The 9,704-nt window shown below is 34.8% G+C and overlaps 1 pseudogene; it reads right to left on the bottom strand.

The window, feature by feature from the left end:
* LOC107667926 (nidogen-2-like) overlaps positions 1–6,896 on the bottom strand; it is a 24,956-nt pseudogene extending 18,060 nt beyond the window's left edge.
* Between the last annotated feature and the right edge of the window lie 2,808 nt (positions 6,897–9,704).

Genomic DNA, 9,704 nt, shown 5'->3' with positions numbered 1-9,704 from the left:
TTGAGAGTGACTCTTGAAGGACCAGCACCACATCCTTTTGTACCACTGTTTGAAGAATTGATCTTCCAGAATCTGGCAGTAAGTTTTAGGAGCTCATTTTTGTCAGTCTCTGCAAGACAGACTTTTCAGGATAGGAGATAGACTAAAAATGAACTCCCAAAACTTACTGCAACATGGAGCTAAAAAGAAAATGTAGAACTTGGAAAAATTGGAAAAACAGCTTAGTGAAAAGTGTAGAATAGAAAATAGAAAGTCTTATTTTTTAATTTATTTTCTTTATATTTATTTTTTTGCAGATTTGCACGTTCATGAAATATTTTTTAAAAATACTGACGTTTTGAGCAGCTGCATGTTTGAGCAGCTGCATTCCTCTAGGTCAGTGATCTTCACTATTTTTTTCACTAGAGCCGCACTTAGGACAAAGTTAATAGGAGAGCCACTTTTACTGCAAAGTATGAAAAGTTACATCCAGTCATAAATAGCATGTCTGCTTCTCAAACTGTCATCCCTGAACATACAATATGCAATGCAATACAAAGGGGTTTATTTTTAAAAGTTATATAGTTATTTTTTTTAAGTTATTTATTTACAGTTATTTGCTTCTACATTAGCCCATCATGTATCATACCATCCAAGGGCACATTCGACGTTAAGAGCTGGAAAGATTGACAAAACAACTCCGCAGTGAGTCAATGTCATGGACAAAAGGGTAAGGGCAGAGCAAGTTTACATATCTTTCTAGTCTATATTTCCATCTTGTAATTCTGCTGTTTTTGGTATTTTTTAAATATAAATTATTTATAATAGAGCAGACACTGACTGTTGTTCATGTATTTATGTTCTCATTTAGCGAGACAGCAGACGCTGAAAACACTGCACGCTTCAGTATGTGTGTAGTAAACGAAACCGCGGGTCTGTGCCATTCATTCATAAAGACACACGCAGGATTCATATTTAAATGGTATTTTTGCCATGTTTTACAAACACTAAATATCAAACAGGAACACAGCCATACTGAGTGACAGGACCGATATGAACACCAGCAGATGTTGTGAAACCAAAGAAAGTCTCATAATGAAGTCAGAGATAAAAACCAGAATGTAGGCTAGGAGTCCTTCTTCTGTAAGCAGAGAGCATTATTAGAGCGTCACACATTATTATAAACACCAATGTCATTCTAGAATATTTACATTTTAAAACTTATTACAATAGAAAACCATTATAACGCCTACTTGATTGGAATTTTTTCTTTATTACATTGTGTCATCTTAACTTGTAACCTTCAAAGAACAAAACATAGTGTTGTTGTTTTTTTTTAGATTCTAATTAATTCACAGGGTAAGCATAAATTGCTCAAATTGAAAATATAGTTTATGGAGCATAACATTAAAGAGAAAGATGTTGCTTACCTTCTAAGTTGCTCTTGTACCAAATGTGGTTTAGCAGGAAGTTTCATTGGTTTTAAATGTGTCCCAGACCTGCTTTTATGAGGAAACATCTCTTGGAATGAAGAAAAATATGCTGTCAGTTTCACGTGTTTTTGAGTGGTCTCATCCTTGACAACACTTCAGCAAAATTATGTAAAAGCAGCACAAAATTAAAAATAAAAATAAATAAAAAATAAATGGGAATGATCCATACATCCTGTGCACTATATTTTAATTCATCTGAAGTCCAGTGTTGGGAAGGTTACTTTGGAAATGTAATAGGTGACAGATTACAAGTTACCCTATTTAAAATGTAATAAGTAGTGTAACTATTTCAATTACTTAAAACCACTGATCTATAATAGAGAACATCATTATATATAGATCAGTGATTAAAACCCTTTAATGCACATTTAGTTCCAAGTCAGTTTAATCGCCTTTCTATATTAATGCGCTGCTTTAACTGATGCACACAAACCCACACACATCACTCGTACACACACACACACACAGAGAAAGAGAGATCGTAGATTGCACTGTGCACACACAAACTTGTCACCGCTTCTCCGCGACTTTTATTAATAAAATAGCCTAGATACTTAATCGCTACATTATATTACTCAGCAATGAGGTGTAAAATGTCATCTCTATGTCTGATTTGAAGCGGGCAGAATGCTATCAAAAGCCATAACTGACTAAAATAACCTTCATTTATACCCTTCCGGTCAAATATTGTGCTGCGAACATCATTAACAGCTTTAACTTGTCAGTGCTGGCAAATAACCATGGTATAAGCGGGATAATACATGGCTAGCTGTGCATTAAACAATTTTAATGCACAACGTGGAGGCCAAGAACCACCCCGACGTGAAGCCTCCACAAAGTGCATTAAAATTGTTTAATGCACAGAGAGCCATGCATTATCCAGCTTATACCATACAAATACAGATGAATTTATATCTCATGCTGACTGTAAGAATAAAATCATGAAATGCAGTATATTCCATTTATGCTGAATGCTTTTAAGTCATTAGGAACACAAGTGTAACTGGGCTATAATTATGAGATGGCACATAAGCTTACTTCCTGTAGACATGCATCATAGGAAAGACCCGTGAATAATATGATATGTGATAAAAGGCTGTTGAGCTGCACAAATCAGGAAACGGCTAGAAGAAAATAACTCAATTGTTAAAATGGTGATTTCTACTATCAGAGCAATAACATTAATCGAGGTGGTAACAATCATACACAGTGAGGAGGATGTTTTTGAGAAGACAAATAGTCTACATGGATCAGTTGGAGACCTGCAGATCAGAAAGTCTCCAAAACTACAATGAGATGCCATCTATATAACCACAACTTTGATTGAGATGCTCACTCCTTTCTTCAGTTTGTTCTATTCACACCAAAGCAGCGTTTATAGGTTGTGAGAAAAACAGATCTGGTTCTAATTCAGAAATCTGTATTACCTGATGTTGCTGTTGTTTGTGTCCTGGCTGTTAAAAAAAGAGAGATGGTTAAATTCAGCAGCACACATTTGTTTATTTGTATTGCCTTTGCCACATTAAAGGTGATGATACATGGGGCAACGTTTTTGAGCAAGGTTGCTTGGGTAATTTCCCATTGAGAATGGGCTACAAATTTCAATCTGGACACTTTAGATCGGTCGTGGGCCCTGTGTCTCACCTGGTTGCCCGTTGACAGCAACATTGCTCAAAAAGTTGCTCCGTGTATCATCAGCTTAAAGGGATAGTTCACCCAAAAATGAAAATTTGATGTTTATCTGCTTATCCCCAGGGCATCCAAGATGTAGGTGACTTTGTTTCTTCAGTAGAACACAAACGAAGATTTTTAACTCAAACCGTTGCAGTCTGTCAGTCATATAATGTTAGTGGATGAGAATCAGAACAAATTAAGTGTCAATTTTTTGAAATCGAGATTTATACATCATCTGAAAGCTTAATAAATAAGCTTTCCATTGATGCATTTTTTAGGATAGGACAATATTTGGCCGAGATACAAATATTTGAAAATCTGGAATCTGAAGGTGCAAAAAAAATCTAAATATTGAGAAAATCGCCTTTAAAGTTGTCCAAATGAAGTTCTTAGCAATGCATATTACTAATCAAAAATTACGTTTTGTTATATTTAAGGTAGGACATTTACAAAGTAGAAGTCTCTAATGCTCACCAAGGCAGCAATATTGTGAAATAATATTAATACAATTTAAAATAACACTTTTTTTATAGTAATGTATTTTAGTAATTTATCACCATAACTCTATATAATTTCAAAGCAAATGAAATTTGAACTGTCGCATGATCCTTCAGACAGCCATTCTAATTATGCCCACAATTCAGACTTTTTTTTTTTTTTTGCCAATTCTGAGTATATCTATAGTATATTTCTCGCAATTCTGTTTCAGAATTTTTCTTTTCACTTTCAAACACATATGTTTAACAGTGTTTTACTATAAAATTGGTTGGGTCTATTAGTTTTCCACCGTATATAAAGTAAAGGAAACTTACCATTAATTAATTAGCAGGTATACTGCAGCATTTGCAGTTAAATTTACAATTATTTTTTTACAGTTCTAGTTGGTCAGTGAGGGCTAACTATCAACAGCACAAATCAGCACTTAAGATTAATACAGGAATTAATTAATACAGGAAATGCTTGGAAATGTTAACTTATCTGGATTCACTCAGCAATCTCTTTATCTGGAATTGTTCACACAGAATGGTAAAACATTTAACCTTTGTGTCATCATTCAGGAGAAGTACAGTCATTCACTAGGTGGATGTTTGTTTCTGTTGTATCCTCATTCTGTGCATGCTTGGTGGTTTCACCTGCTGATTTACATACAGTATATTCAGCTGAAATGTTCTTTTAACAACCAGTTTTCTCTGCTTAACTCTCTGCTTACAAGGAAAACAGATACACCTTTTTGGGGGGCTAGTCGTCTAAAGTACTTTATCTGTGTAATTGTTTTACTTCATACAATATTGTCAATGCACAAATACATACATGCCAGAGAATATACTGTATGTTTGAAATAAAACATTTTAAGAATCATCATTAACACCATCACCATAATCCTATATAAATTCAAAGCAAATGAAATCTGCAGTGTCACGTTCCTTCAGAAGTCATTTTAATTATGCTCACAATTCTGAATTTTTTCTTGTAATTCTACAGAATTCAGAATAAAAAGACTCAATTGCCAAGTTTATTTTATATTCCAGATGGAAATTGGCTTACATACATTACTACACAATATTTCGATTCTCTCTTTTTCTCTCTCTCTCTATGTGTGTGTGTTTGTGTGTATTCAGTTGTAAATTGGCTTCTTTACATTACTAGGCTATTTTTTACAAATCAAATTGTTGTTTGCTGATTCTATATATAGATATACATACAGGGCCGTCCTTTGGGCAGTGCAACTGGTACAGGCCCCGTGCTTTGAGGGGGTCCCACAGAAAACAGACCGAGGGGGAAACCCCCAACTCCCCGAACACGATTACGAACGGACTGAGGGGTGGCCCCCCGGAACGCGATCGCGAATGGACCGAGGGGGCCCCGCGTCAGCTAAGGATGGCCCTGTATACATAAAGAATCAAATATTGCATATATTTCTTAGTGTTCTTACTGTGCACATTTAGTTATGTCACACGTTTAGTTACATGAAAAGTTATTGATGCACGTACAGTAAGTTAAGATGCACTTCTGGAAAACACTGAGCTTTTGACCGTTTATTATAATTGTAATACAAATTGGTTAAATATACTATCTCTACAGATAAGTTGTTGAGAAGATGTAACTGTGTTTATGGCCTATTAGTCATCATTTTTATGACTAATTATCTAGAAAAGGGTGCTTTGAATAAATTGTAATACTTATAAATGAATCAATAATGATAAACTGTATTTGTTAAAGGTGACATATCTTGACTTTTTCAATGTAAGGTCCCCGGTGCATCTTCCAACCCCAGAAATGTGAAAATGCGCATGCTGCTGCTTACGTTTGAACACACATGCACTGAGCCTTGTTTACATTGAGAGGAAAGCATGAGCATCCGTCGTGGTTCTCTCCATAATGGCAGAAGACGGTAACTCACAGCAGAAGAATTGTTGAATAAAGTAGCTATTTATATTTTTTGCGCACAAAAATTATTCTCATACACTCTTCAAAACAACCCAACGGCTGGTTCAAAACAACCCAATAGCTGGGTTTGTCCCTTTTTAACCCAGCATTTTTTAGAGTGTAGCGTCATAAAATTACAGTTGAACCACTGATGTCACATGGACTATTTTAACAATGTCCTTACTATGTTTCTGTGCCTTGACCATGGTACTACCCTAGCTGTTTATGGAGGGTCAGAGAGCTCTCGGATTTCATCAAAAATATGCTAATTTGTTTTATGGGTTTGGAACAACATGAGGGTGAATAATGACAGAATTTTCATTTTTGGGTGAACTATCCCTTTAATCTGCAAGTTTCCACTTACAGCTCCGCCACTGTGTTTTCGCAAGCGACAATGGTGTACCAGCACTATGGCAAAAGTTCAAGGAAAGCATGCTAACTGTTCTGTCTTTGGCTGCACAAATGAGCACAGAACACCATTTAGAGTCCCAGCCCAGTGGATTTATTGATTTATTTACTATATATTAAGTTGCTGCCACAAAGATCTAATATAAACATGTGGTTTCTTTCCCACCTTACCATAGACTTGTGTATATTTGACAGTTTAAGTGCAATAAGACATGAAAGAGAACTTAGTTTAGTACTCACATGCCGTGTGACAGCCGCTTTCTGTGCGCATGCTTCGAATGTGTGCACTCAGAAAATATGGTTTAAAACACATGATTTCAGCACGATAGACATGATAATCAAAACCAAACAGATGTTTTTTGGTAGAGTATCTGAGGAATGAGCTGTAAAAGCACAGCCCTATTCTGTAAAGGGGGTTTCTGCTTCCACTCAAAATAGGCACTTTCTAAATGATATAATAAATAATCTGCGGGGTATTTTGAGCTGAAACTTCACAGACACATTCTGGGGACACATATTACATATGTCATAATAGGCCTCCTTTAAGCATGGCTAGATGTAACAGCTTTTGTAAAATGTACCTGCAGTGAGCCACCAGATGGTGTCAGTGTTACTCCTTACCCAGTGCGCTTGTGTTTTGTAGGCCACTTCTGCAGGCAAAGGCAGCTGAGGTCTGAACGAGAGAAACACATCAAAGGATGATTCATGATTTCCCTTAACTTTTATCCAGGGCTCTTAACTCGCGGGCCTCACCACTTCCCTGCTTTAAGCTCAGATGAGTGGGACTCTGACTATCAGCAAATGCCCCGTGATCACAGAGGAAAAATGACAGATGAGAGTTATTGATGATACTTACCCTCCTGAAGGGGCGAAGAGATGAAACGGAAACACTTCAGGACCAGTGGGGACCTTCATCACTTTATAATACAACCAAGTAAAAGTTTAATTAATTGGGAACAACATTCAGAGAGACACTTCAACCCATTTTAGAGAAACGCGTCATCAGCACAATGAGAAATGTTGCATTATCTGTAAATGGCTCTAATAAGCGAGCCACTGTAAAGAGCTTTTATCTCTCATCCTTTTTCCTGCCAAGAATAAGAATAAGAATATTCTCATTATTGTTCAACTTTGGCCCGTAATTAACGTTAGATTAACAAATGCATCAGTCTACCGGCTGTGTGGCAGGGAATGTATTCTGCTCTTCAAAGGTCAATTAGATGCTGCTGAGTTCAGATTGGTATAATGTCACATGTCCAAACGCTCATGTCAGGAGATTTGTTATGTTCTCTCACACGCCGAGCAAATAGTCTCTGATGCACTTTGAAGGTGACAAGACGATCTGTAGTGCACTTTTTGTTTTTGTGCATGTCAAATACACTACCAGTCAAAAGTTTGGAATAACTAAGATTGTTTGTTACAGAAGTCTCTTTTGCTCACCAAGGCTGCATTAATTTGATTTTTTTTTTATCTAAAAACTTAAAAAATTGTGAAATATTATTAAAATTTAAAAGAATTGTTGTCTTTTTGAATATATTTAAAAATGTAATTTATTTTTGTGATAAAAAGCAGAATTTTCAGCATCATTACTCCAGCAGTCACATGATCCTTCAGAAATAATTCTAATATGCTGATTTGCTGCCCAAATTCATTTCTTTTTATTATCAGCGTTGAAAACAGTTGTGCTACTTCATATTTTTGTGGCAAGCCTTATATATACTATATGCTACCATTCAACAGTTTAGGGTAAGGTTTTGTTATTATTCATTTTATTATAATTTTTTACAGTAAAGACATTTAAGATTTCTGTTTCAAATAAATGCTGCTGAACTTTCTATTCATCAATGAATCCTGAAAAAAAAAAAATCTTAATTATTCCAAACTTTTAAACAGTAGTGTATATTTTCTACAGGATGGGTAACAAAAATTTGTCAAGGCAAATTTGTCCAAGTCTAAAAATATATAATGCACATTTTACTAAAGATTATTAACAACAAATGAAGCTTTGTACCCAAAATAGTAGCCAGTCCAAGTGCTGCATCCAAATGCATGTAATATATAACAAATGCTATTGCAAATGCTAAAAAATATAAATATTAAGAACATTAAAGGGGTCCTATTATGCTTTTTCACTTTTTCAACTACAGGAACTATTCAAGCCGTTCATGCCAGACTGGGGAGAGAGGTGTTGTAATAATGTAAAATATGTGAAAAATAATGTGTTTTTCGAACAACCTAGTATGACAGCCTGTTCTAGTACACCCCAAAACAAAATCAAGACTTTGTAAAAGACCACAATAGGACCCCTTTAAACCTTTTTCAAACGAAACACTTTTTGAACCACTTTTTGCCCAGATGATGCAGATGTTTTCATTTGATTTGATAGCAGACATAACGAAATACATTCAGGGAGCAGGATTTTTATGTTAGCATTAGTTTTAGTCTCATTTCTCAATCGGCAAGTTTACCCCACTCTCCTCCCGTACTACAGGAATGTTAATGTTAGCATCTTAATGAGCTGTGTCAGCTCATGTGAATGAAACAAAAATCAACATTTTAACCAAGATCTCTAACTATTGTGGAGTATAGTCAGGGAGAGAGAGTCATTTTGAGCTGCAGTTGCCACTGTATCTCAGCTCTCATCTTTACATCTTGTGTCTATGGTCGGTCACCTAGCAACGCTCCACAGCATGTTAATTGCTCTGGAAGCACCTGTGGTTTCTAATGATGCCGGCACTGATTCAAATGTGGAATTCCTTTAATCAGAGCGTGGAGGAATTAGCATCTCTGTCTGCGCATCTGCAGTCAGAGACAGACTGTGAGTGAATGAGTAAGACTCACACAGCGCTGCAGACACAGATGTAACAAGCACAACAAATACTTGAAAAAAATGCTTTGAAGATGAAATCAAACTTGACTCTATTAGCTTTAATACATGTTTCTGGTCTTATAATGCATGATTCATCACGTTATTGCAAAGAAAATAATTTCTTTGATCAAAATGTATAAATGTGTAATTTCTTAATCAACATCTGAAATGACTTTTCAACTATTTTTCAACCACCTGACACAGTCTTGTATAAAAGACCCACTTTTCAACATCAATCAGTCAACTTTAGGTGCATACATTGTTGATTTCTGGTTGAATATCCTGTTTCACTCATAAATACAGATGAATGTTATTGTCAGACTAGAGCTGTGTTTTTCAGATGGACCAACCAGCTGAGAAATGTCAGAGATTTTAGCTAAATTAAATAGCATTACTATATATTTTTTAATTAATCCAAAAAATACTATAAAATATAAATTTACATGGTTTAACTGTAAATTCTAAATTAAATGTTAATAAAAAAATGTCATGTTTTTATATTTTAATCTAAGTTAACTAACTTAACTAATACACAACCACAAACAAAAAACACTTTACACCATTATTTCTTTCTGCAATATGAGTAATCTAAAACATGAAGTTTTTCATTATTAAATATTTATTTTAATATTTTATATTATTTTAATAAAGTTAACTAACTTAACTAATACACAACCAAAGACAATTACCATAACACTGATTTATTAAAAAAATATTCTCTCTGAAATATGTCTCTAATATGAAATGACATTTTTCATTCTTATATATTGATCATATTTTTTTAAATAAATCTAGCAAACTTAATTAATACACATCCATAAACAAGTCATTTACTATAACTTAAAAAAAAAAAA

Source organism: Sinocyclocheilus anshuiensis, unplaced genomic scaffold, assembly GCF_001515605.1.
Source record: "Sinocyclocheilus anshuiensis isolate Anshui unplaced genomic scaffold, SAMN03320099.WGS_v1.1 scaffold493, whole genome shotgun sequence".
Classification (NCBI taxonomy): domain Eukaryota; kingdom Metazoa; phylum Chordata; class Actinopteri; order Cypriniformes; family Cyprinidae; genus Sinocyclocheilus; species Sinocyclocheilus anshuiensis.
Note: the sequence above shows the minus strand (reverse complement) of the source record. Positions and strands in the feature narration are given on the sequence as shown.